This window comes from Octopus bimaculoides, chromosome 16 (assembly GCF_046866305.1).
Source record: "Octopus bimaculoides isolate indiv1 chromosome 16, ASM4686630v1, whole genome shotgun sequence".
Classification (NCBI taxonomy): Eukaryota; Metazoa; Mollusca; class Cephalopoda; order Octopoda; family Octopodidae; genus Octopus; species Octopus bimaculoides.
Window position 1 is genome coordinate 15,229,824 of NC_142943.1, and position 7,500 is coordinate 15,237,323.

A 7,500-nucleotide genomic window follows, 5' to 3' on the forward strand; every position below is an offset into this window, starting at 1 on the left:
TTTGAAAGAATTTCCTATAAAACTAGATTTTAAACATTGAATGGCTATGGCGGTCCACCAGAATAAAATAATAATCAAATAGGTCCATGGATAAAAAATATATAGTTGAGAACCCCTGGCATAGCGTAACATGGATCGCTCACAATCACTTGGAACGATAGCACAAATCATGCTTTTACATAATTGATATCCAATGCAAAAATGCAGCAACTCATCTCACAATGTACGCGGAGGAGAAAAAAAATCAATAATTACAGGGACCAGGTTGGCCACAATCAGTTTGTGTCGGTCGCTGTCGAAACGTCAGGTGTTGTAGGAACTCGTACGACCGATTTTCTTCACAAAATAGGGATAACGGCGGCCGTCGGAGAAATAAGCGCGACGATGTCCTGCTTCAGCAAATGTCGCAGGACATTCTCCGCAGCAACACCATCGTGGTCATTACCATGGGGCGCGGTTGAGTACACCATTTGTCCTAGGTATGTAGCCCATCGCCTTCTCCCCTCCATCTTCAACAGCTTTACCTCTTTTTTCTTTCTTTTCTATTATTATTATTATTATTATTATTATTATTATTATTATTATTATTATTATTAATAATAATAATATCATTATCATCATCATCATCATTACTGCAGCGAGCTGGCAGAATCGTTAGCACGCTGGACGAAATGCTTAGCGGTATTTCGCCTGTCGTTACGTTCTGAGTTCAAATTCCGCCGAGGTCGACTTTGCCTTTCATCCTTTCGGGGTCGATTAAATAAGTACCAGTTACACACTGGTGTCGATATAATCGACTTAATCCGTTTGTTTGTCTTTGTTTGTCCCCTCTGTGTATAGGCCCTTGTGGGTAGCAAAGATATAGGTATTTCGCCTGTCGCTACGTTCCCCCAAAATTTCAAGGATTATTATTATTATTATTATTATTATTATTAGTTGAAGTCGATAAAACAAGTACTAGTTGAAAACTGGGGTTGATGCAGTCCACTCCCCATTTTTCCTGAAATTACTGACGTTGTGCCAAAATTTGAAATGTTCTTATTCTTAGCAGCAGCAGCAGCCCCAGTAGTAGTAGTAGTAGCAACAGCAGTAGCATAAATGATAATAATAAATAACATTACGAATAACAATTATAAAGAAAATAGCCACAATTTTCATGCCATACAGCCTCAAATATCACACTGATATCATCTATTAAGCTTTGATAACTGTTTGTTTTTATTTCGTGTGTGTGTGTGTGTGTGTGTGTGTGTGTGTGTGTGTGTGTGTGTGTGTGTGTGTGTGTGTGTGTGTGTGTGTGTGCGCGCGCGCGCGCGTTGTCAGAGGAATAGAATATTTTGGATTATGGTAACCATAAAACTTAAAATGCAGAGAATCTGATATAATCTACCAACTATGAACACAACCACTCCCACAAAAAAACATCATCCCCACAACACTACCACCAACTCCAACACCAACACCATCGCCTTTGGCGACAAAACTGCCATCACTGGTAATAATACCAACTATACGTAATCCAGCCCCATCAATAACACCAGCACCAACACTGACACCATCGCTGCTATCAGCAGCAATAATACGATTGCTGTAAGAATAGCATCACTGCCAATACCATTAATATTGATTTCAAATTTTGGCACAAGGCCAGCAGTTTCGGAGAAGGGTATAAGTTGATTACATCGACCCAGTACTCAACTGGTACTTATTTTATCGACTCTGAAAGAATGAAAAGCTAAGTCGACCCCCGGCGAAATTTGAACTCAGAACATAAAGGACAACATTGCCGCTAAGCATTTGCCCGACATGCTAACGATTCTGCCAGCTTCGCCGCCCTGATAGAGAATAAATAATTCTTTCTGGTATAAACCCAAGGGCTGAAATTTGATTTGAAGGGAGAGGCTAGTCGATTACATCGACCCCAGTACTCAACTGGTATTTATATTATCAACCCCCAAAAGGATGAAAGCCAAAGTCGAGCCCGGTGGAATTTGAACTCAGAACGTAAAGACGGACGAAATGCCGCTCAGGGTTCTGGCAGCAACATTGTCAATATGAATACCAATGTTATCAATATGAATTATAAATACCAACATCAGTAACAACAGCGCCCCGCCGTTAACTTCCTTTGAATCTGCGCTGTGTTGCTGTTATTTTCATTTTCATTGCAGCTTAGCGCCCAAGTAGGCTTATGAGCACAAGCATTCCACCCATGACCATATCAACTAGTATGTTCCTATACTACCAATACCTATCCGCTATGATGTATCTCAATGTCCAGTAATATCTCACATACTCTTCCTCGTCTACAACTAAATTACTCTCGCTACGTAAAAGAATGACATCCTGCACTTCGGCTCTAACTCACCTGCTCAAGACGTCATCAACCCGTAATTTAAACACCTCAAGTCCTGACGTCATCAATAGATAATTTCAAAGCATCTTCAACCCATAAATTAAACACTTCACGTCAAGATGCCATCTTCAAGAAATTTAAATGTCTTGCATCCTGATGTCATCTACCCGTAACTTAAACACCCACACCTTGACGTCATCTACCCATCATTTTAAGACCTTCCACATTAATATATATTTCAAGAGATACTTTAAATCATCCTTTGATGGAGATATGACAAGACAAATAATAATAATTCTTTCTAAATTTTGCAGAAAGGCAGCAATCTTGAGGGAAGTGGGCAAGTCGATTACATCGTCCCCAGCACTTGACTGGTGCTTTATTCTATCGACAATAAAAGAATGAACGATAAAACTGATGACTGCAGGATTCGAACTCAGAACGTAAAGAGCTGGTAGAAATTCCGTTAAGCATTTTGACCGATATGCTAAAAGGTTCTGCCAGCTCTCTGAACAAGCTAGCTCCTCCTCACGTAATCCATAATCTCACCTTCTCACAGATACAGTACTAAACATTTTTCTCACAATTATTCTTGCTGTGAATTTCAACCCCCAATGGAATTTCGGTTGCACCGATATCGCTAGTCTCTAAGGGTCTGCAGGGGACATAGAACTTCGTCATTTTGGGATGGGGTGCTAATAAGAAAGGAAAATGTCGAAGAGATTTACATATTTGTATAGATTTAACAGACGAAAGAGAATTATGATGTCAGAATTAAAATGAATTTTAGAAATATTATATATGCATTGAAAAAATCATAACAATAATAATATAATAATATAATAAATAATTGTAACTATAATTAAATGTTTTCACCATGCCGAAAAACTTAATACAATGAGGAAAAGCAATTAAAAACAAAGAAAATTTGCGTGTCATTAATTTTGTGAGTGTTTTAATTATCGGAATAACATATGCGAAAGGAAAAATATAGAAACGAAAAGAAATAAAAGTTTGTGCTTGTTTTTTAAACTTTACAAAACTGTCAATGCGTACAAAGGCAGCAAATGGATATTTCTAAAATTATTTATGATACAACGAGTGAGAGAACAAACGAAAGAAAGTAGCACTAAACACATTTGGTTCGAGTTACATGTATTTCATAACAGTTTCACTCAGATCTACATTATTTCAAGTTTCTTGCACGAAGAATACGTCCACTTCATTAAATATTCGGTAATGGTGGAGGGGAGGGGGAGATGAATGCGCTGGAGTCACTGAAACTTTAAGTAATGAGTAACTGAGTCAAACTGGTATTTAATATAACGATTCAGGCGTTAGCTTTTATAGAATCAGACGTGGTTGTGTGGTTATGAACCGCACTTTCAACCACGTGGTTTTGGGTTCAGTCCCTCTGTGCGGCAGTGTCTTCGACTAATGTCCTAGTCGACTAATACCCTGTGAGTGACATTGGTATACGAAAACTATGTAGAATCCTATCGGTGTATGTATATATATATATATATATATATATATATATCACGTGATCACCAGAATATCAGATACTAAAATTCCTTGATTCAAATGAATCCAACGATTAATGAATGAATGAATTATTTATATATATATATATATATATATATATATATAAATGTATGTATATATATATATATATATATATATATATATATATATATATATATATATATATGTATGTATGTATGTATGTAAGTATATATAATATATTCTTTTCTACTCTTGGCACAAGGCCCGAAATTTGCGGGGAGGAGGGTCAATCGATTAGATCGGCTCCAGTAAGCAACTGGTACTTAACTTATCGACCCCGAAAGGATGAAAGGCAAAGTCGACCTTGGCGGAATTTGAACTCAGAACATAAAGACAGACAAAATGCCGCTAAGCATTTCGCCCGGCGTGCTAGCGTTTCTGCCAGCTCACCATCTTATATATATATCATATTATATTACACATGTGTGTGCGTGCGCGCGCGATTGTATCCATATAAGTGTGTGTGCGTTTGCATGTGTGACAGTTGATAACGACAGAAGCAGTATTAATATCAAATGGTAATCTTGATCTCCAACTTAACGCGAAGGTTGTGTTAGAACACCGGATGCTGCATTATTTACATTGAGAGAATCTCTCATAACGACTCGTGGTGCATAAAAGCACTCGCAAATATATTGTTGGCAGACGAAAATCGGCTGTTATGTCGCTGCTGAACAGTTGCCACTGAAGAACCCACAGCAGGATGAAATCACGGGATCTGGCAGTCCCGGTGGCTGTAACATTCGATTCTCGTCTGTCAACGATATAATGACGAGTGCTTTTATGCACCAAGAGTTCTTGTGAGAGATTCTCTCAAGGTGAATCAAGGTAAATATTCTGTAATTCTAATACAACCTTCGCATTAAGTTGGAAATCAACATATATAAGGCGCAAAATTGCGTTTGCCCTTCTGGCCGATAACTAATTGTCTGTTTCCCGTTTGTTTGTGCATTTATTATGTTTTTAACTTTTATATATATATATATATATATATATATATATATATATATATGTGTGTGTGTATGTATGTATGTATGTATGTATAGATAGATAGATAGATAGATAGATAGATAGATAGATAGATAGATAGATAGATAGATAGATAGATAGATAAAAACATACATACACACACACATTTGAATTTACAAACGAGATAAAATGCACTCAATACACATCGTAGAGTTTATCCATTTAGTCGTAGTTCAAGCTTTTTTACCCGCATACAGATACAAAGACACACAAGCGCATACATACACACACACACACACATATATATATATATATATGTGACACACACATATATATATATATGTGTGTGTGTGTGTGTGTGTGTGTGTGTGTGTGTGTGTGTGTGTGTGTGTGTGTGTGTGTAAGTATGGCTTCTCATATATACACATACGCACATATTTGGGTATCAATTTATGCATTTTTATGTTTGCGTCTTTGTAAATATGCATTTCTTGATATTTAATGTCTGTGCGTGGGATGATGTGTGTTTGTTTGTATATGTGTATGTGTAGCTGCATGTGTGTATGCATATCTAATTCACTTCCTCCCACCCTTTCTCTCTTTCCCTCTCTCCCTTCTCTATGTCTCTCTTTTTGCGACGCACTATCCCGCGATCACTCTTTCTTTCTCTCCCTCCCTGCTCTCTGTCTCAACCCCATCACCCTGTATGTTTCACTTTGCTTCGGTTTCTGATTTATTTTTCTATTGATTTGGATATTAGTATTTGTTTATCATCAATATCATCATATCAGATATATGCAACAAGATATCATTGCTGCGGCTGGCAAATTGGATTGAATTTCGGATTGCGTTTGGCATAAATTAGAGTTTCACACATTATTGATCATATCGATCAAGGAACGAAGTCTTCACAGTCAACTGTTAGCATTTCACAGCCAACAGTTAATTCTCAGTATGTGTGTGTATATATATATATATATATATATATATATATATATATATATATATATATATATAAGTACATATATGTATGTCAGTATGTAAGTATATATGTATGTATGTACGTGTGTCGGGGTGCGTATTGAGTTAACACTCAACAGCTAACGCTTCACAACCAATGTTTAATCATTCGCAGTCAGCTGTTAACACTTTACTATCGACGTTTTACACTTCAAAGACAAGAGTCGTTTTGGCCATCCGTGCTGTATTTACATTAAGTATGATATATATTTTATTATTTTTAAAATGAAACTGCTTCTGTTAAGCATAACGAATTTTTACTCCGCTGGCCGGCTAATTGTAACATCAGTAATTTCTCAATCACTGTTTTTCTATAGTGGTGACGACGGAATTTTTTCTTAACATGCGGCTGCTCGTGGGTACATGTTGCTGACGGAGCCCACACAAGAAGAAATGTGCATCTTGCACTTTCACCACCGCTGCCTGACAATCTTCTTCTGCTCCTGATATATCTTTGTGTTATTTAACAGAGTACGTCCATGAAAGATATTATCTCTGGACGAACACTGCACTCAATCTGGCTTTCCGTGACGTATCTATGTTAAGTATGAACAGATTGCTATTTCATGAGTCAGCATTTCACAACAGTCAATGTTCATTACCTCATACCCAACACTTAACTACACCAGGGTCAGCATTTAATCAACGTTTAGAACATGAGCATCGCCAAACCAACAGAGAAGCTTCTAGATGGTCGCTTGTTTTGCTAAAAATAACAACTAAATTTTCCTCAACTGACACCCTACTATCTTTTAAAAGACTATTTTGGATATTGTGTTCCTAGAAACACTATGCCTAAAAAATGGTATGAAATGGTCACAATGAAACATCTATGATCATAGGTCCGCTCGATAAGAACTGGCCTAAGGTGAAACGATAACATCGAAAGGGAGTGTCTATGTAGTGAATCGACCTGCCAGAAACACATAACAAATTCCATTCGAATCATGCGCTATTGTCGTATAAAGTGTACTATATATATATGTATATGTGTATGTAAAGAATGATCGATGGATGTATATGTATGTGTATGCGTGAATTCCTATTCTTCCGCAGGAGTGTGTGTGTGTGTGTGTGTGTGTGTGTGTGTGTGTGTGTGTGTGTGTGTGTGCGTGTGCGTGTGCATGTATGTATGTTTGAATGTCTATAGTTTTGGTAGCGGTTTTTCCCTCCTTAGGAGGAGTGGCGTAACCTGTATTTGATCATGTGATGAATTTCTGAACTGTTTTAATATATGTATATATTACGTTTTCCCAACAACTCTTTCATATGCAGGTGTGTGTCTATGTGTGTGTATCATTAACTGACGAAATAATAAAAACACTATTACTAAATTAGAGGTGATAAGGACTCGACTGTCGTGGCTTTTGTTATAGGGCCACTAAAGGCGGCGAGCTGTCAGAATCGTTAGCACACTGGGTGAAATGCTTAGAGGTATTTCGCCCGTCGCTACGTTTTGAGTTCAAATTCCGCCAAGGTCTACTTTGCCTTTCATCCTTTCGGGGTCGATAAATTAAGTACCAGAGAAACACTGGGGCCGATATAATCTTCTAGTCCCCTCCCCAAAATTTCATGCCTTGCACCTATAG